Source organism: Hipposideros armiger, unplaced genomic scaffold, assembly GCF_001890085.2.
Source record: "Hipposideros armiger isolate ML-2016 unplaced genomic scaffold, ASM189008v1 scaffold_252, whole genome shotgun sequence".
NCBI lineage: Eukaryota > Metazoa > Chordata > Mammalia > Chiroptera > Hipposideridae > Hipposideros > Hipposideros armiger.
The window spans coordinates 1,331,096-1,353,433 of NW_017731602.1; the positions used below are offsets into that span (position 1 = coordinate 1,331,096).

The 22,338-nt window shown below is 37.9% G+C and overlaps 1 long non-coding RNA gene across 2 annotated transcripts; it reads left to right on the forward strand.

Moving 5' to 3' along the window:
- The first annotated feature begins 773 nt into the window (after window positions 1–773).
- On the forward strand, window positions 774–21,581 carry LOC109389943 (uncharacterized). Of its 2 annotated transcripts, none has more exons than XR_002125482.1 (4): window positions 774–1,384; window positions 13,746–13,873; window positions 20,464–20,565; window positions 21,486–21,581. It is a non-coding gene; the product is annotated as an uncharacterized LOC109389943 (long non-coding RNA). The 2 variants fall into 2 exon arrangements; XR_002125483.1 differs by lacking the exon at window positions 774–1,384 and adding an exon at window positions 11,075–11,171.
- Window positions 21,582–22,338: the final 757 nt, after the last annotated feature.

Sequence of the window (22,338 nt, forward strand, 5' to 3'; positions counted from 1 at the left end):
CTTCACCGTGAAGCCCTCTGACCCCTCCGCAGCCCCAGCTGGGGAGGACTCCAAAGCCGTGACCTCGTCCTCGGACGCCTCAGCGTCAGGGGCAGGGTCCCAGGTCCAGGTTCATACCCCAGTGGGCGACTCCCGCTCAGGTGCCCCCAGACGGGGATGAAGTCCGCGACCTGGTCCCCGAGGCTTTCCTGAAGGCCTGCCGCCTTCCGACCGCCGGGGCCCTGAGGCGCCCGTGGCAGCCACTTGTCCGCCTAAGTCCCGGGATCAGCGTGGTCCTCGGCGCTGCGGGCTGCGAGGGCAGCCAGCAGGCACCGTCCCCCGCACAGTACGGGGCCCCGGCTCCCGTGTGCCTCCTCACATCCCTCACCTCACAAGGGCGCTTTCTTGCCAAAGAATCCTGCACTCTGTGGGAGTCAGGCTTCCTTGTAGGGGCCCCGGGGCTCCTTCCCTCGAGGCCTGGGCACACCGGCCCCGAGCGCGGCCCCGGCGGGAGCAGCTCCCGGAAGCGAGGCCCACATCCGGGCACGAAGCCTCGCGCACGGGGTTGGCGGCGGGCGCTCCACACAAGTATGGCAACCCCGCGCCGTGAGGGGCCGGGGCCGCCGGGTCGTAGCGCCGGGACCCGGTCGGACAACAGGAGCCGGACTCCCGCCGGCGCTGAGGGCCCCCCACCCCGCGAGCGACCGGGGTGCCCAAGTCCGGGCCTGCGCCGGGGAAGATTCAAGAAGGAAGCCACGCCCGACCGGGGGGTGGCGCACGCTCCCCGAACCCCGGGCCCGCGCCCCAAGTTGGCGCTGCGGACGTCTTTGGAATGGGCCCGGAGGGAGCGTGGGCCGGCCTCCGCCCCGCCGTGTAAGGTGCAGAGACCCGCCGTCGAAGGGGAAGCTTGGGCGCGTCTCCCCCAGCGCGCCTCTCCCCTCTCTGGGTGGAGTGCCCCGAGCTGTGCCCTCCCCCGGGGCTGCCTCCCGGCCTGCCCTGCCTTGGGCAGCGAGGCCCCTTCAGGTGTCGGGCCGAGAGGGGTCCCGCTGGGAACCCTCAGACCCGTTAAGGAGGAGCTTGGTTTTCAGGCGCTGCGAAGTCAGTGGGGGTTGACTCGGTGGCTCTTCGGCGTTTCCAAGAACACCCAGCTACCAAGCGGGAACAGCCCAGAGAAACTGCAGGGTAGTTCGCAAAAAAATATTTTGGGAGAACATATCTCGAGAGTTTTCCTAGAGACTGTTTCATAATCTCTCAAATGAGAGAGTTGTATGCCTCTCGTACCCTGAATCGTCTTCCTTCGGACAGGGATTGAGAACCGGAAATACCACCCCCCTGCAGCCAAACTTGTGAGGCCTGATTGCAGGACTGGTGCTCCAGATGTTAGAGGCGCTGCAAGTGTGAGCAGGTAATGCGGAGAAGAGTGACATTGTTAACAGAAAGCATCTAATTAACAATGACTTCATTTGATTGGAGGGATGAAAAAGCCTTTTTAAATCAATCCAGATTCACTGGCCTAAGCTCAGCCAATTTATGAATATGGAGCCTGACTGGGGTCTGCTTTCTTTCAAAGATGTCATCTTTGGGGTAATAGCATAGGTGAAGTCATTTGGTTACACTGTGGAAACTTTTATAGTGCCTTCCTTGGGAATTTAATTCAGTGCTTCTTCATTTTATTAGGAACAGACTGACTCCATCAACTGTGCTCTCCCTATTTAGAGTCAGGACTGCTTGAAACAATTAGGTTCACCAATTAGCATAGTTTTACTGACCCCAGCAGCAGCACTGCTTCTTAGATTATCCATTTCTTCAAAGTCAGGGAAAAGCTGGAGCACAACATGCTTCCCAGGTGTCCAGGTTGGGGAAGTAAGCCCACAGGCAGGGTAGCACAGCAGCGCAGAAAGCTTTCTAATAGTCCCCAAGTGTTTGTTTCAGCAAATTCAGGTGAATTTTTCCTCCCCTTTTCTGATTCTGGATCCTAGAATACCTCCTTACTTTGACACAGCCTTTAAAGCTTCTCTCCTTTCGTTGTATTTTGTCAGAATTGCTTTTGAGAAAGTGCATTTTCTCCCTTCTTTTCTGCCTGTCTGCATATGCATGATGCCGTGGACAGTGTTTTGAAGGTGTACCTACCTGTAAGACTTTGCTGCAGTCTCTTCACTGTCACCTCAATGAGTTGGTGACCAACATCTTTAGTAAAAGAAAATGTTTTGGTGCCCAAAGCAGTCTGGGAAAAAGGGGGCTTTGGCTTTTGCCACTGTCATGGGTAGTGAAGGGATGTGAATGCATTATAGCTATTGTCTTTCTTACTCTTCCCTAAATATATATATTCCTCTGTAAGATTTCACTAGATTAAATTGCTGACAGTTCATCAGTAGCAGCAACAATGTAATACCCCTAACCTTATTAAATCAAATACTAGATTCATGCATTGAATTAAAAATGCATCAGCGTGGCCAGGAATTGCACTCATGTGGCCATGGACCTCAGAATCGAAGATGCCACTCAAAAACTGACTAGTTAGCATTTATTTAACATTCTTTTTTTTCTGTTTTGGGCCTGTGATTAGATATTTGCGGTTTTACATTTCAAGGACCATTGTGACAGATTTTGTTTATTTCCTGAAAACCCTTTTCTTTCACTAACTCTTCACATTAAACCATGAAAATGATGCATGCATTTAACAGTGGTAATACACTGTGACTTTATAGTTCTTGTCATTAGTTTTCATCTAGGGAATATACTTCCCCTCAGAATACATTACTCTAGTAAGACATCCTCAGGTGCATAAATTCTACGTAAGCACGAATAAATTTAGATGCATATGTTTTTGTATATGTATAAATAAATATACTCAGTGTGAATGTATTGCTGTATATTGATTATAAATTTATTTTTAAAAAAGAAACCACATTTAAATTTATTTTTAGCACTGTCAACTATATTATAAGCCAAAAAACTGTTTATCATTTTAAAAGAACTTACTTATTCATAATCCGATTTGCTTGTTGAAATTTATTCCAAGAGATGAAATTAAAAACTTCAAGTCTTTAAACTTAACACAGTCCTTAGGAAGTCATACACATCTTAAATGGTTACATTTTGTGTGTGAAATAATACCTCAAATACGGTTTATCAGGAATTGGTCAGTTAAGTTGTAGATTAGTAGGTAAATTTATAGTTAGTCCCTACTGAAAACAGGGAATGTATTTAGCATCTGGAAGTTTAATGGAAAAAATGATATTACTTTAGCCAGATATTTGTTCATGCTGATTAATGATGCTAATTATTTAAAAACATTCATCCCCTATTGATGTCAGCCAGTATATATGGTGCTGAATTCTGAAGATATAGTCATTGGGCCTTCGGTTCACCACGCTGTGAAAGAAAAAATCTTTATTTGACGAAATAGGCAATCAACTGAAATCTATCCTCTTTAAATAAACTGATTCCTCAGTATTTTCCCAGTGTTGGTGTAAGTTGTTGTCTGTGATGTCCCCCAGGGCCCTTTCCTCTGCTCTCTGATTTGCTATATAAAAGCAGCTCTGAATGATGGATTACTGTGTCATTGCAGCCTGCGAAGGATTAATTTGTTTCATTGATTTCTCTTTAGGCAGATTGCCAGAATTTGCTGCTTCCCACCTTTCCTTAAGACTTCTAGAGGTAATAGACAGTAATAGCCTAAGACAAATCAGCTCCTTCTTGTAAAAATACAATCATGAAACTAGGAGTCTTATGAAAGCTATGTCAAACTTTTTATTGGCACACTGGGAGAGCAATTAATAAGCTACTTTATTTGCTTTAGAAATATTTTTAATTGAAAAATTACTTAAATGTGATGACTTAAAACACATTATATTAATGGCTCTAAAGTAAGCATCTATAATGTTTTTCCCAATAAAATTTTCTTTAATTTGTAAGATCCTGTTTAACTCAGGAAAACAAATGTGTTGTCTATGTAATTGACAAATACTTTTCTTTTTATGCCAGATTTTAAGATTGAATAACATGTCAATGTAACTTTAGGTCAGTTTACCTAAAATATGTATAGGAGTATTTAACCCCCAAATTTTTTAGAAACCTTGGACAAGGACTGAGAGTACTGGAGCATAGAAATAGAATTGTATACTTGTTTGAAGAAAAAATAACTTCTGATTAAAAAGTAGTATCTGCTTATAATAGAGAATTTTCAAAAGTTAAAAATGACATTTTGAGTATTTTCCCTAAGCCCTTTTCCTCCAAGCATTTATATATTTACATACCAGGGATATATCTATACACATTTTAAGAGATGTTAACACTTTTATCAGCGTTGCTCAAGCAGTAGTTTCTGTATAGTAACCACTTAGAGCACCTCTTGTAATTGCAGAAGTCTGAGGTGACTTGTATTCATCTTTTGAGTATTACACTTTTAATACACTTTTTTCCTTTCTTAAAATGTGTATACATTTTTTGGCACCCTCTGTGTATATTACATTTATAAAAATATGTAGATACCACTTCATATCCTGCTTTTTTTCAGTTGGCATTATACAATGAAAAATTTCCTATGTAATTAAAATTACTATTAAAGTTATTTATATTGACTATATAATGTTTTAACATATATAATATAATTAATCATCATTCTACTATTGGAGAGTTAGTTTTTTAATTTCCCATTGTAAATAAAGTTATAATGAGTAGCATTTTAAATAAATCTTTAATCATTACTCTAGTTATTTCACTATGATATATTATTAGGATAGAAATTACTTGGACTGAGAGTATAGACTGTTTTTTAAGGTTCTCAATATTGATTGCCAAATTGTTTTTCAGAAAGGTTCTTCCAGTTTATACTGGTACTGTTAAAAATTTTCTCTGTAGAGGCAGCATTCTAATTCATGTTACATGAGCAAATAAAATAGAACAACAGTCTTTTCCTTGTGTTCTGAAAGCAGTGGTAGCATTTTGCATACACTTAGTCTCTCAGAAGTATTTTCCCAACTGCAGATGTGAAATAGGCTGGTTATACAAATCTATAATTTTCTGTAGTACTGAAAATTATATTGATTTAATGATCTCAAGTTATACTTTTTATGCAATTAGTTGTGTAGTAAAAACTAATATTGTCATGTGCTAATGTCTTTTTTCCCTCTATTGTGCTATGGTAGTAGTCCATGCAATATCAGCAAGTTTATGCTTTTCCTGTGCTTTGCTGAAAGGAAAAAGGAACATCTGTTTCCATTATATATCTGCATCATAATGATAACAATTAAATAGCTATTATGGTATTATACAGTAAATATATTTTGCTGAATGACCTATACTTTCCTGTTGGAAAATTTCAGAGATTTCAGAGGCACTTAGTTTTTACAGGTAGTTTCCATGTAGAAGTTCAGAAAGAACTTTGCTTGCTTTAGGTAAATCATTGCAGTTCCTTTTTATCTCAGTAAAAACAAACAAACAAACAACCCTGATGATTGAACGCTGGGCTCTCAGATGTGACTCTTGAATATATTTCTCTTAGGGATATGTTTAGAGTACAAATTATTAGGTATCTCTCTCAATAATCTTACATGGGTTAATCAAGCTACTAATAATACAATTCATTTTGTGTTTTGTGACATTTGTGTACTTTTTATATTTTACTAAGCTGGAAGATTGGAGAGAGATATATTTACAGCTTATTTCAATGTTTTATTTTTTCTTATATTAAGGGAACATAGTGATACCTTTCAAGCTCAGCAGGAGAATGTTTGAAACAACAGACTATTTCTATTGACCTTTAAAATTTCAGTAAAGTGTTTTGGTTAAAGATGTCTTGGTGGGTACTTAAAAAATGATTAGAAAGTATTTAAGACAAAAAATGGTATATATCTATATCTATATAGATATATCTATATATCTATATATCTATATCTATATCTAATATCTATCTATGCACTCTATATACTCCAAACTCAATTTGAGAAATAAAAAGTTATCAGTACAATTGAAGCTCTTCCTGAAGAGATAATCATTATCCCAAATTGATGATTATAATTATTTTTGTCTTGTATATACTTTTTGTACATGGTCTAAAAATTTGACATAATTGACTTGTCCTTTTAAATGACCGGGCATGTTTCTCTGATTTACTTTCCTCATCGGTGAAGTTGGGGATAGATCCCTGTGTTTTCTGATGGCCTTGTAGCTGTAATTAAAGTTTTTTGACTACCTCTTCTTTTCCATATGAAAACAAAACAAACAAACATAAGACAAAGTCCCAAAGAGGTTAAGTAAGTTGCACCAAATCATACACTAAATCACAGAGCTGGTTATAAAACTCAGTTCTCTTGACTTCAGCACTCTTTTCTTCAGTCCACATTGTCTGTCTTTTGGGTACTAGCTGACTGACCACTGTTGTAGACTGTGATTAAGACTATCTACAGGCTTGTATGATTTTGTGACTGAGCATGCAGGAAAGGTTTTTCTCTTAGAGTATGTTTTCTGTGGGGAAAAACATTGGAGCCGTATCAGCCTGGAAGTACTTATAGGAGAATGCTGTGTGTCCTGCAGAGCCTATGGTTCTTTTCTGTATTTTCTGGACTTCCCTGGAAAGAATGATAGTTTGGGTGTAGTGAGGTTTTCGATAGGCACTTTACCTTACAGTTAATTTTTAGATCTCTTCATGGTAACTGGACCAGGAAAATAGGGATGGGCACAAGCACAAGAGTCTCTTTATGGGTACGTGTATCTAAATTTTAATATATTTTGGCAGTCAGGACTTCAACAAATTACTTCTTCCTTTTTCATGTGGCTTATGCTATGGTCAAATCACGAATGACTTTCTATTTGAAAATGATTTTTTTTTCTATTTAGCAGCGAACTTACAAGAGCAGAAAAGTGAAAGTAGCACAAATAGAATAATGTGGAAACACATTTTAAAAATTCTTTTTGGAGAAAAACCCCATTCTAAAAATGGCAACTTAGAATTACATGCATGTATGTTCTCTTTCAGGTTTTTACTCTAACAAATTTAGTTCATTCTTAGTTGAGATGAGTAAGCTTGAGTCATAATATTCATACAGTGCCATGCCTCTTCTATGAAAAAATAGCAATATAATTAGAGGTGAAATTCTGTACTTATTGTAAAACCATCTTTTTCCAAATCTATTGCTTCAAGACCAAAAAGTTGGTTTAATAAATTATTTGCTTTCTTCTGTAAATACATGCTTGGAAACTTGTAATAGTAGTAATAGTTCTTTTCAGGGGAGATGAAGCTACTAATAGTAACTTTGTCAATGCTATTAATATTCTCAACGTAGTTGTGTTTTAACAAGCAAACCAGATAACACATTTTTTTTTCCTGAGTATTTTAGGTTGATAATCTTATGTGTTCAGCAGCTTCTAGTAGGAAGATTTCTCCAGTGTGTGAGGTTGGGGAGGAGAGACCCATTGTAATCAGATTACCAACATTCAGATACTCCTTCTATTTAGCCTAAATTATTGCTTTATTTGCTCACACTCAGTAAATATGATTTCTTTCATTTCTATAGCATTTCTATCTGCAGGGAAATGTGTGTGTGTGTGTGTGTGTGTGTGTGTGTGTGTGTAAATATTTCAAAAGGTAACTCTTGTCTATTTGAAAATTCTGGTGAACATCTGTATTATGTAATAATAGAAGGAATTTTCTGCATTGGTTTAATTTCCCCTTGTTGCTCTAGCAGGTATGTGAAACTCAAGAGAAAAGGTGTGGATAAAGGAAACTAGCCCCTGGCTAACCTGTTTCTTTCTGACCACAATATGAATGTATACAATGGTGGTGAGAATACGGAATTTTAACCACCAAACCAGCAATGCACAAACCAGAGAGAGACCCTGGTGAGACACAAGAATCTATATTCCATATATAATCCATGCGTTACCTTACTCTCTTAGTTATAAGAGCTCTCTGTAGAAAGGATATGTGGTGTTTACAAAAACAACAGAATATGGTAAAAAGATAAAAAATTTTTTTTTTGCCATATATAGTACGAGGATTATAGGCACTTAAATATCTGCACTGTTTCTACTCAGTTCTTAATAACTTCACTTTAGACCAAGTTGAGATTATTTCATAACTAACATTGGCTGTATATTTTTTATTGACACAACCAGTACACATTTTCCAGCTTTGACCTCCGAATTTGTTTCTGGGTCAAAGGGGTAGAATTTTCTTCTACTAATGTTAGATTTGCACTTTGTAAACTTTTGTTCAGGCCCGTTTTGAATTCCCAGCTCATTAGGATTATTTCCCATAATTCTTAGGAGAATTACATTACTGTTATGCTATTGTTCTTGAGGTATAGATAGTTAACACCTATTTATTGAGTTCTTGTCTTGCTTAAGGTATGGGAGGTAGATAAAGGCATAGTCCCTGCCCTCAGGGGGATAATAATTGATGTGGTCTTTTGCCAAGAATTTAACAGATTACATAAATGTAATGTATTTGTATGATTTATTAATATTACTGTATTAGGACTTTAAGAGAGAAAGAAAAATATTTAGTTTTCCATTGGTTTTCTTTTTTAGAAACAGACATGAAAAGGATTTTAAAAAAATCAGTAGCCATTCTATGTAAAAACATATATATATATATGTGTGTGTATATATATATATATATATATTTTTTTTTTCCCCATTGCTGTTTTTTACTTTTTGAAAGAATCTTAGAATTATAATTTGGGATCATTCAAAATGATAGTATATTATTTTTAATAAGTATTGAGTAAATAGAATGTGGCATTTTCTAACTTTATATCAGTTTTTAAAAAATATAAGATCTAAGAATTTTTCTTTTTTAAAGATTTTATTGGGGAATTGGGAGAGGGGAATAGCGTTGGGGAATCGGGGAAGGGGAACAGACAAGTTGCTGTCCTTTTGTTCTTCAGTTTAGTTGTGGAGGACATTGCTTCACTGGCCCATGTTGGTATTATCATTATGCTCTTCCCGGGTGAGGCAGTCGCTCGCCGGCCATTGGACGGCTGCTCACGGCCGCTCACGCTGGCTGCCAGCCCCTCATGGAGCTCATGGCAGCCCACTGCAGCAGGGGCTGCAGCCTATGTTGTCGTGGTGACTCACCGCAGCCCAGCTCCAGGTCGAGCTGTTGTTCACCATCTTAGCTGTAGAGGGCGCAGTGTCACTGGCCCTCATGTGGGATCTGAATTAGGGCCCTGTTGCTCGGAGCTGGTGTCCCAAGCCAACTCTTAACCAACACGCCACTCTGCCGGCCCAGGAATTTTTCTTAATACTCTATTTTTTTGCCAATCTAATTATCTCTCTGTAAATAAAAATTAATTGCATAATAGTGTTTTCAGAAAAGTGGCTTTAATGTTGCTTGGTTAGCAAGAAACAGGTTTTTTTTATAACTCAACTAACAAAATCTATTTGAATTAAAATTAGAAACTATACTAAGTATGAAGGCAAAACATGTTTTTGTAAATATTTAGGGAAAAAAAAACCTATGTTTGGTCTTGACCCCACATTAGCTTTGGTGCTAATATTATTGAATTTATTATAACATTGAACATGTTTTTATAGTTCACCAAAGTTTATTAAAAGGTGCTAAGAATAATTACTATTTGGCTATCTCATAAGAAGTGGGTTATTGAAACATTTTTCCAACAAATTTGACCAATGTAGATAGCTGCTTAGATAAAAAGGTTAACAAAAATACTACCATTCTCTCTATAATAATTGTAGTCATTTTGGATTTAATTATATAGTTTCTTCTATTTCTTCATATGTAGATATAAATTTTAGTTTATAACTACTATTGCAATTAGCAGTGGAAATACTATTTGTATCTTGTGGAGCATGTTTGCGTGATATAATAAGGTCTTTTGAATTTTGGTGATAGACTGGGTTTTGCATTATTTACACATTTCTCTAAATGATGACATAAATTCCAAAATAAGTCCCTTTTCAACTAGTAACATTTTCAAGATATATATATTTTAAATTTATAAGATTTATATTTAAAAAGAGGCAAAAAGGCAAATCAGTAATACCTGGTTTCTACAGTGGATTATGCCATACTACTAGAGTTAACCTGATGTCAGTCTAAGTTGTAAAGATAGTTTTTTTGGACTGGTAGAGCTTAGTGATCTGAGGGAATTAGGGAGTGGTATTGTTAGAGCTTTGAAAGCTGCATACTGACGAATGTCTGTGACAGAGCCAAAAGTCACCAACATCCTATTTGTATTTCAGTTCCAATATTAGTAAGTTTAAATGTGTTTTGAGTTTTGACAAATGGTTTTAAAATTTTGAAAGTCATGCATTTTATAGTAAGAAACTAGTCAAAGGCAATGTTTTTATATATAGTGTGTATGACGAAGACTTTTGTTCTTATATAAGCTTGCCTAATTATTTGTCCTACCCTGGAGAAGTGTAAAAAACCCTTAATTTATGAATTTTACTTTTTATATAATTATTAAAACCCTGTTATCATCATTATATGCTAAGCACAGCTCATATATTAATCTATTCATATAAAAATATAAAATTCCTGGGCCGGCCGAGTGGCGCGATGGTTAAGAACTCGCTTGGGATGCCAGAGGGCCCCGGTTCGGATCCCACATATGAGGGCCAGTGACACTGCCCTCTGCAGCTAAGATGCTGAACAACAGCTCAACCTGGAGCTGGGCTGCCGTGGGTTGCCGGCGACGGCGTGGGCTGCAGCCCCTGTGGCAGTGGGTTGCCATGGGCTACCGTGTGTAGCCAGCAGCCAGCGTGAGCGGCCAGCAGCCGCAGTGAGCGGCCGTCCAGAAGCCAGCGACTGGTCTGCCTCGCCCGGGAAGAGCGCAATGATGGTGCCAACTTGGGCCAGTGAAGCAACGTCCTCCACAACTAGACTGAAGAACAAAAAACGACAGCAACTTGTCTGTTCCCCTTCCCCCCAATTCCCCAGCACTGTTCCCATCCCCCCAATTCCCCAATAAAAATATTTAAAAAAAATAAAAATAAAAAAATAAAAAAAAATAAAATTCCTATTTTACTGATGAAAAATTTGAGGCTCAAACATGGTTTTTGTTTTGCTTAGGTCACAGCTGGTGAATAACAGAGCAAGGATTTGAATTGAAGTATGTCACTACAGAGTGCATTCCTGATCTACCCTGATTTCATTGCTCCTTATCAAGTAACTCACTATATTACCTTTTGATTTTACTGGGAGCCAAATTGTATTCTCACAGGTATATAAAAATTCGTAGAGCAACACTCTTACAAAACAATGGAACCTCTATGTAATTTCATGTTATTCTCATGTCTCCATATTTATAGGATGATAACATTCTCCAATGTTTGATTATGTGATGCTGTATGTGCAAATGATACTATATAGGATGAAGGATGACTCATATCTTAAGAGATTTTTTTGGCACTAGGTTGGCTTAGTTATTAAATAGTACCTTTGCTACCAGGTTGAAAAATGAATAGCAAGAAATTTGATTATTTCTGATTTGCAGTCTTTCTTTAGAATGTTTTTGTCTTTAGTGATTTCCAGGGGGAAAAAATCATGGTTTCCCTTAGCAGGTGTATTATTTTGCTAGGGTGCTGTAACAAAGTAACACAAATGGGGTAGCTTGAGCAACAGAAATTTATTGTCTCTTAGTTCTGGAGGCTAGAAGTACAAGATCAAGGTGTTGGCAAGGTTGGTTTCTTCTGAGGACTGTGAGGGAGAGAATCTATTCGAGGCCTGTCTCCTAGCTTGTCGTGGTTTGCTGGCAATCTTTGGTGTTCCTTGGCTTGCAGATGTATCACTCTGATCCCTGCTGTCATCTTCATGTGGTGTCCTCCCTGTGTATGTCTGTCTCTGTGTTCAAATTTCCCTGATTTATAAGGACACCAGTCATATTGGATTAGAGCCCATCCTAATGATGTCATTTTGATCATTTGCAAAGACCCTATTTCTAAATAAGGTCACATTCACAGGTACTGGGAGTTAGGATGTCAACATCTTTTGGGGGAACACAATTCCACCCATAACAGTAGGCAATTTTTCTAAGATAATAGATTTGAAAATTCTTTAGTAGTGGTTATATATATAAGTTTGCAGTTTATCAAATCATTGGTATAGTTATATGCACATATATCCATAACTGAGTCATGTCTGAATATTTGTTTTGGAATAGGACTGATTTTACACTAATATTCTTGTAAGAAATTGTAGGAAGAACAAACTGGAGAACTCTTCAGGAAGGCTTTCAATAAAAGATATGATTGGGTATCACAATGTATGAGGCATATAATGAGCTATTGGTATTGCATGTACAAGATTGGTATAGCTAGTGCTATGATGAAGTTGAGATACAGGTAGGCATTCAAGGCAAGAAGATGTTACAGAAGCAGAAAGGACATGGGTTTAGGTCCTGATGTAGGAATGAGTATTTTATGTATGAGGTATAGTGGGCTATGTTGGTAAAGGGAGGCTTTGGGGCCAATTATATGTTGTTAAGGAATCCTGGCTCTGGCCCTTTAGGGTTAATGCCAGTTTTAGCTAAGTTTCAAGGAATTGCTCTAGGATTTTTAATTTTATCAAGTACAAAATTTAAAATATATCAGTAACAAGAAGAAAAACATGATCTGTAAATCCACTACTTAGAGCTAGTCATTATTAATATTTTGGCATCTTGATGTAATTCCTATGCAATTCCTGCCATGCTTTTTCATTGAGATTATATCATTAACAGTTTTGTAAAACACATTAGAGTCTGTAGTATTCTCTAAATATGTATCTGAATTTGAGACCCTTTTGGTAACAGACCTAATATTCCTTAGCAGTGAATTTTGTCATCATAATTACATAAACCATTAGGTCTAGCCAGCTTTGTCTCATGTGATTTGGCCCTTTGCCTTCAGTCATGTTCTTCCTCCCATCTTTCCCACTGCTGTCAAGATCTTTTTAATGATCACGTCATTTTCCTGGCTTACCTCCTTTCATCAGGACAGAGGTCCAGCTTTTTAGTATAATAAGGCATTTCTGTGATCTTCCTCATGCCTTTTCCTTCTCGTCTGCTAATTTCCAAAAGTTTCTTGAAGTTCTCAGAATATCGTGTACCTTTTTACATCTTTGTAATTTTTTATTTCTTCCCTCCATCAAGAATGCCCTTTCTGTATTTGTCCCTCTGACCAGCTACTTATTTTTTAGTACTCATCTCACATGACATACCTCTCTAAAACCTTATTCTAAGTCAGTTTTCCCTTCCTTTTAGTATTGGTAGCATTTTCTACAAAACTTGTTATAAACTGATTATAGGGTGTTATAGTGGCTAATTTCCATCTCTATCTTTCTTACTAGACTGAGTTACTTAAGAGCAAGAATGATGTGTTATTTATACTAGTATCCATGGCACTTAATATGGTACCTAGGTGTTTAGGCAAAACGTTTGCTGAAGGAATAAGTACTCTTGTCTTTTCATCTAACACTGTACTGCCAGTAATGGTGGCTGTAGCTAGAATAAGTGATAATTTTTCAGGTAACAGGTGAGGGAGTAAAATGACTAGTTCAATTCAATTTATCTAATATTTATTAAGCATTTACAGTTAGTAAGGTGCTCAGCTGGGCCTTGTGGAAATGGGAAACCAAAATGAAGAGGAACTTTAGGAGTTTGCAGCCTAGTGGAGAACTCCCAGTTTTGGTGAGTTGGTGTGGGGTGATGGTAAGGAATGTAATAAAGAATTGTTAAAGAGAATGACCCATTGAAATTGATTGTGACTGGAAACATTTGTATAGTGTCTTAATATTAACAAAGTTTATTTGTTTACAGGTGGCAGTGGGCATGCATTACAGATTGTAGCAGATATCCTCAACACTTCTATTGAAACTTCCTTATCTCCACTTGTAAGAGGAACCCCAAGGCCTCATCCCTGTGGTAGCTGCCGCTGCCATGATCTGGTATGATGCCACGCTTTTCCACCTCATCCTTCCTGTTCTAGCAAAGGATGCCGGGTTACAATTTAGCTGTCTGTTATTGCAAACAACTATGTAGGACTGAAAGTGGAAGATTTCAATAATATCAATATTGTGATTTCTTTGAGATTGTGCACTATGCTTTGTTATTTTTATACTTGCTCACAGACACCCCAAATAGTGAGTGCCTTGCTCATCCTAAGTACTTAGCATTGTGATTTTGTTTGAATTGTGTCTAGTTGTTTACTGCTTCCTTTTTTTAAAAAGAGAATTTATAAACCTTTATTAATCCAAATTTAGGAAATGTGGGTCAAAGAAAAAGTATGGTAAACTGAAAATACATAAGAATAATCATAACAACAATAGTTGGCATTGTTATAGCACTTACTATGTATGTATTAAATACTGTTTAGCACTTTACATTTATTTATTCATTTGATGCTAACATCTCTGTGAGGTAGTGTTAGCACGCTCATTTTATTTTATTTATTTTTATTATTTATTTATTTATTTTTAAGATTTGTTTTTTATTGGGGAACAGTGTGTTTTTCTAGGACCCATCAGCTCCAAGTCAAGTGGTTGTTTTTAATCTAGTTGTGGAGGGTGCATCTCAGTGGCCCATGTGGGGATCGAACTGGCAACCATGGTGTTATGAGCACTGTGCTGTAACCAACTGAGCTAACCAATTGCCCTCATACCCTCGTTTTCTGAAGGAGGAAGTTAGGCAACAAAGAGATTGACCAAGGTCACACTAATAACTGGTGAAGCCAGGATTTGAAGGAGACAGTCTGACTCTAAAGTTCAAAATACATCCAAATATATAATTAATTACAATAAATGTTAATAGATTAAGCTAACCTATAAAAAGACATAGGTTATCAAATGGGATACAAAAACAAAGTTTAGTTATATAATGCTTGGCAAGGGGTAAGCCTAAAGCAAAATCACACAAAGGTTGAAAATTATAGGGATGGAAAAAAAATATACCCCGATTAGACAAAATAGAATTTCAGGAGGAAAAATATTACAGGATCAAAAGGCCCCCTGCACAATGTAAAAAAGAAACAGTTCACCAAGAAGAAATAATATTCACGAGCTTGTATGACTTAACAATATGATCTTTAAATACTATAGTATATAAATAAAAAACTGATGAAATTCTTTTCTTTTAAAGATTTTATTGGGGAACTGGGGGAGGGGAACAGACAAGTTGCTGTCCTTTTGTTCTTCAGTCTAGTTGTGGAGGACGTCGCTTCACTGGCCCATGTTGGTATTATCATTGCGCTCTTCCCTGGTGAGGCATTCGCTCGCCGGCCATTGGACGGTCACTCAAGGTGGCTCACGGCAGCTCATGAAAGTGCACGCCTGCTGCTGGCCAGCTCCACTGTAGCCTACGCTGTCGCCGGCGACTCACAGCAGCCCAGTTCCAGCTTGAGCTGCTGTTCACCATCTGAGCTGTAGAGGGCAGTGTCACTGGCCCTCATGTGAGATCTGAACCGGGGCCCTGCTACTCAGAGCTGGGGTCCCAAGCCAACTCTTAACCAACGCACCACTCGGCTGCCCCTCCCCCCCCTTTTTTAAAAAATTCTGATGATATTTGACATGTCCACAATTATGGTAGGAGATTTTCATATACTTTTATTTTTAAAACTGCTGATTTAAGCATAGAAGAAGTTAGTAAAAATGTTGAAGATATGAACAAGGTTAACAGGCTTGATCTATTTGATATATTTAAGTCTTCACCCAACAAATGGTGAATATACTCTTATTTTTAATTTTAGTATTTTTGAAATTTATTCAGTATTTACTAATTTCCTACTATATGTCAGGCACTGATCTAGATACATATTTATCTTGAACCTTACCACTTTACTCCACTAATTATTGGGTCATCAGGAAAGTCATGACGCATTTTTGCATTGAAAAACATAGAAAAATACGTCATGACTTTCCCGATGACCCAATAATTTTTTTCCCTTTTTTATTGCCCTTCACCTTCCCCTCCTTTTAAATTTTGCAATTACAGTTGACATTCAATATTATTTTATATTAATTTCAGGTATACAATATAGTGGTTAGATATTTATATAATTTAAGAAGTGATCCCCCTCTTTAATATGCGCCTAGCACTATACATAGTTATTAACATATTATTGACTATGTTCCCTATGCTTTACTTCATACTCCCATGACTTCTTTGTAACTACCAATTTGTACTTCTTAATCCCTTCACCCTTTTCACCCTGCCCCCAATGACCTCTTATCTATCACCCCAGTAAATCTAGTACCCATGGGACACCATACATAGTTATTACAATATTATTGACTACATTCCTTATGCTATACTCTGTATCCCCATGACTACTTTGTAACAACCAATTTGTACTTCTTAATCTCTTCCTCCTTTTCACCCACCCCCTTAACCCTTCTCTCCTCTGGCAACAATCAAAATGTTCTCTGTATCTATGATTTTGTTCCTGTTTTGTGTGTTTGTTTATTTGTTCTTTAGATTCCACATGTAAGCAAAATCACATTGCATCTGTCTTTCTCTGTCTGACACTCCACTCGGCACAATACCCTCTAGGTCCATCCATGCTGCTGCAGATGGCAAAAACCCACTCCCTTATATGGCCTAGCAATATTCCATTGTATATGAGTATATGTACCACCTCCTCTTTATCCATTAATCCATTGATGGACACCCAGGCTGCTTCCACATCTCGGCTATTGTAAATAATGCTGCAGTGAACATATGGACGCACACGCCCACTTGAAGTAGCATTTTGGGTTTCTTCAGATAAATATCCAGAAGTGGGATTACAGGTTCCTTCTTTGTCTCTTGTTATAGCCTTTGTTTTAAATTATATTTTGTCTGGTGTAAGTACTGCTACTCCAGCTTTTTTTTTCATTTCCATTTTCACGAAATAACTTCTTACATCCCTTTACTTTCAGTCTGTGTGTGTCTTTCAATCTGAAGTGAGTCTCTTGTAGGCAGCATATGTAAGGGTTTTCATATCCATTCAGCCACCCTTTGTTTTTTATTGGAGCATTTAATCTATTTACATTGAAAGTAATTGTTGACAGATATGTAGTTAGTGCCATTTTATTATTTATTACTTATTATTCATATATATTTTTTATCTTAAAGAAGTCAATCTAAGAGTCCTCATAATACTGGTTTGGTAATGATGAACTCTTTTAGCCTTTTCTTGTCTGGGAAGCTCTTTATCTGTCCTTTTATTTTATTTTATTTTATTTTTTTAAAGATTTTATTGGGAAATTGGGAAAGGGAAACATTGTATTTTTCCAGGACCTATCACCTCCAAATCAAGTTGTTGTCCTTCAGTCTTAGTTGTGGAGGGCACAAGCTCAGCTCTAAGTCCAGTCACTTCTTTCAATCTAGTTGCGGGGTGGGGATGGGGGGCGCATCTCCCCATCCCATGCAGAAGTAGAGCTGTCAATCTTGTTGTTAAGAGCACACGCTCTCACCAGCTGAGCTATCTGGCTGCCTGTTGGCAGCTCATTGGCAGCTCAGCTCGAGTGCAGCTCACTGGCCCATGTGGGAATCGAACCAGCGACCCTGTTGCTCAGAGCTCGTGCTCTAACCAACTGCGCCACCTGGCCGTCACCAAATGTACTTCAGTTTTAAATGATAGCCTTGCTAGGTAGAGTAATCTTGATTGTTGGTTCTTTTCATCATTTTGAATATTTCCTGCGAATTCCTTCTGGCCTGCAGTTTCTGTTGAGAAATCAACTGATAGTCTTATAGGAGTTCCCTTGTAGGTAACTGCTTTTCTTTTGCTGCTTTTAGGATTCTCTCTTTGTCTTTAACCTTTGCCATTTTAATTATAATGTGTTTTGGTGTGGGCCTGTTTGGGTTCATCTTGTTTGGGACTCTTTGAGCTTCTGGACTTGTATGTTTATTTCCTTTACCAGCTTAGGAAAGTTTTCCATTATTATTTCTTCAAATAGGTTCTCAATTTCTTGCTTTCCCTCTTCTCCTTCTGGTACCTCTATGATACAAACGTTATGTTTGATGTTGTCCCAGAGGTCTCTTAAACTATTCTAAATGTTTTGGATTCTTTTTTCTTTTTGCTGTTCCTATTGGGTGTTTTCTGCTACCTTGTCTTCTAAATTGCTGATTTGATCCTCTGCTTCATCTAGTCTGCTGGTGATTCCTTCTAGTGCATTCTTCATTACAGTTATGGTATTTTTCACTTCTAACTTGTTGTTTTTCATGGTTTCTATGTCCTTTTTTGTGCTTGTTATCTTTTTATTGAAGTTCTCACTAAGTTCCTTGAGCATCCTTATAACGATTGTTTTGAACTCTTGTCTGTGGTAGGTTGCTTGCCTCCACTTGGTTTTGTTCTTTTTCTGGGATTTTCTCCTGTTCTTTCATTTGGGACATATATTTTTGTTTCCTGATTTTGGCTGCCTCTCTGTGTTTGTTTTAGGCTGCCTCTCTGTGTTTGTTTCTGTGTATTAGGTGGATCTACTATGTCTTCCAGTCTTGACCAGGTGGCCTTATATAGAAGGTGTTCTGTGGGGCCCAGTGGCATAGTCTCCCTGGTCACTTGAGCCATGTGCTTCAGGAGTGTCCCTTGTGTGGGTTGTGTGTACAGTCCTGCTGTATTTGAAACTTGATTGTTATTGACACATCAGTAGGTGGGATTGACCCTTAGGCTGACTGGCTATGGGGTTTGGTCACATAGCTTATGGGGTGCTGTGTAGGGGACTTACCCCATGGAGCAAGGCTTGCCCAAGCAGGCTCTGTTGCTTGTTGAGACCTCCTTTTGGGTGTGCCACTTGTGGGGCTAAGTGCTGTGGTCTGAAGCCAATCTCCAAATATGTTGGTTCTGGGTCCTCTTGGGAGGGACCCCAGTGCAGCCCAGGTCAGCTCCTGCCTGTGACTGGCCGGGGAGTACCTGTTAGGAGCTACAAAGCAAACCATGGTTGGTTGTTGCCTATGTTGTACCTGGAGGTACGTGGGAGTGGACAAGCTATGAACCAAGGATGGCTGCCACCAGTTCTGAGTCTGGGTAGTTCCGAAAAAAGCCGGGACACAGGCCTGCTGCCAGGTGCTGACTCAGCACCTGATAAAGCCTCCTACAGTATGGAGTTGGGTGTGGCAGTGTCTCAGTGAGTCAGCAGGGTGGAACGAGAGGAACTAACCAGACCAACTGAGATTCAGATTTGGCCATGGGCATGGGGCAAGGGCTCAACACAGGAAAGATAGCGCCTGCCTGCTGGCTGCATGGGAAGAGAACCCAACACAGGGAAAATGGCAACTGTCTCTCCAGCTTTTGCCCCGAAGTTACACAACTCAGTCTCTCCATATATGTCTCCAATGCCCTCAGAGTCACTGTCCCTCCACCAGAGCCCAGTTTGAGTGCCTGCATGTGCTCTTTAAGAAGACACCTGGGTTTCTTGCAGCCTTCCAACCCACCCAGATGGCCAGAATCACCATTTTTCACAACCAAATATTGTGGGGGCTCCTCTTTCTGGCACCAGTACTCTGGGCTGGGGACCCTGGTGTGGGGCTGGGGTTCCTCACTTCTCAGGGGCAACCTCTGTGGCTGAGATAACCTTCCCGATTTTCAACTGCCACATGGAGGTTTGGGGCCTGCCCATTTCATGTCTCTACCCCTCCTACCAATCTTGAGTTGGCTACTTCTTTATATCCTTAGTTATAAAACTGCTGTTCAGCTAGACTTCAGATGCTTCTTGTTGATTGTTCTATAATTTGGTTGTAATTTTGATGTGTTCTCAGGATGAGGCAAACACAGCGTTACTCTTTTCCACCATCTTGGATCTCATCTTTCCTCTTTACTGTTTCTTATTGACTTTTAACAGATATAAATGTAATGTCTTATTACCTTAAATAATAAACACATAACATTAATTTTACTTACACTTAAAAACTATGTCTTCAAGTAATGTTTAACCAGCTTCTCAATTCTTATGGAGATTCAACTGGCAGCTGATAAAATTCCATATCAGGATTATTTAATTACAAAACCTTTGTCTGTATTAACTTGAATGAGTACTGTAGCAATGAAAATATTTTTCTTTATAAAAAGTAGTATTTTTCAGAATTCTGGAAAATGTCAGTGTAATTTTGCCTGTAGTCATACTACATGTAATGCTATTGAGAATATTGCTAGCATTAACAAAAATATTTTGTAATTTCCTCAGTTATTGCTACTGGTGATGAGGGATGTAAAGTTGGCATGCTTTCATGTTTTGAGCATTTTCATTATACACCTCTGATTTTACATGTCAGAAGCAATATTTGTGTTAGTTAAGATAGCTGAGAACATTTTTTGCTTAGGGATAGAGGTCAGGCTCTGATTATTCATATTTTTAGGTTAGTGTATATAGAATACAATGAATGTATCTGAGTAAATACATGTACCATTTTGTATGTGAGTATTATACAATATTTATATATTTCTGTAATGTTATTTTTAGTTCATCAGAACATAGAGGTTTGGGACCAAGGCATAGGTTTTAGTTCTACATTGATTATTTAACTTAGTTGTTTTCTGTAACCACTGGTAACATTCATCTTGCAGATATAAGCTATGGTTCACCAGGGAACTTTGGCAAGAGAATTGGCTAGATCAGCAATTCCGTCTCCACCATGGGAAAACAACTTGAAGCTCATCTCGGTTATGGTGAGTCAGTGTCATCTTCATACAAGAAAGATCTTGCTAGTATTATTTTATGTTTTCAGTGTTATTAAACAACAGTTTGGTTAAAACTTTGTTTTATGAGACGTTATTGGGATGTTGAACCATAATGCTTCATTACTTCAGTCTAAAAGATTACACAGAAATCAACTTAACAATGAAAAGGAATGGAAGTAATACTTTTGTGTTTATGAATATACTTAAAAGTAGTTTGATTAGCTTCTCTTTCACCTCCATTCTTATTTCCATATAACACATGCTAGCTAACTTATAGTTCATGACTTTCATTTGAATGAATTTTGGGTAAAACAGAATCTCATGTTCTATACTTTAAAATATATTGCTAATTTCAGGAAGTTTCAGGGTAACTGCAGTGTCAGTGTAAAGATTCTCTTCCATTTTCAGATAGATTATTTGGTCTTTCAACTGGTAGCCATTGTTAATGCTTGCTATCCCAGAGATCTAGTGGATGACAATATACGTTTAATATTGTAAGAGTTAATAGTATATCTACTTAGCAATCTGTAGCTCCCGTCAATATCATTTAATGCGTATTTAATCATAACTTCATTTTACTGTACTAGTGACGTTTGTAACTTGACCCAATGTTACCTAACCTTGAAGTATGTGCATATGTGAATATGTATGTATATGTGTGTGTGTTTGTATATATGTATATACATATATATGTAAGTATATATATATATGTATATATATGCAAGTATATATAAATAATCATACGGTTAGTAATGTTGCTTTGGTCCTTGTTAGTCTAGTTGTTTTCACTTGAGTCATCTCCATTTTCAGGTTGTCAAAGTAAATTTTCTTTTACAGTGTTGCTTTGCTAGTATTCTGCCTTTTTTGTTGCTCTCATTGTTATTATGTTTTTATTTTTCTCCTTTCAGAGCATAAACAAAGCCCAAGGTTTCAGACTGGTAGGACTGACTTTCACTGAAGTCAAATGAAAGGCCCAACTGTAAGGAGAGGATCAGTATACTATAGGAGGTATATGACATTGCATGATTATAACGATCTGTACTATATGTTTTTGTAAGAAGCCATGAAATAAAAAAAGGAATAGCATGGCTCTATATTTAGAGAAAGGGTTTTGTTGTAAAATTTTCTTTTCTTCAAAAAGGCCCTGAGTATTTCTATAGTAAGATTGGACTCTCTTCCCATGTTCTATAAGTAATTATTAAGTGTAATGATGATTTTTTTCAAAAATTTTTTCCTTGAATATATTATTTTTAGATGATTTGTCTCAGTGTTATTATTATGATTATTATGATGGTTATTATTATTTTCACATTAGGCCTACCTCAGACATTTTCAATTGGATCAGACTTTGGAAATTTCTTTAATACTATAATGCAAATCTAACAGAATTATTTAGTGTATAAACTTGAATTTATTATAACTAGAATAATTGCTCTTGTAGTTAAAATGACAAAATATTATTTATTGAATAATATTTGCTCAGCTGTATGCTAAGTGCTTTCTATATCTCATTATATCTTCACAACAGTTATATGGGGTAGGAATAATTATCCCAGGTTTATAGATAAGGAAACTAAGACTCAAAGAGTTTAATGATCTGCATAATGTTAGTGGCAAACTCAGGCTTCCAACTCTGGACTATCTGACCTCAGAGCTTCTGCTCAAACCTCCTATTTAGAAATTCTGTGTTAAGCTGCATGAAGCTTTTATGTGTGAGCTGCTTCGGTTTTTTTTGTGGTGTGTTCTATTCTATTTTTTTTT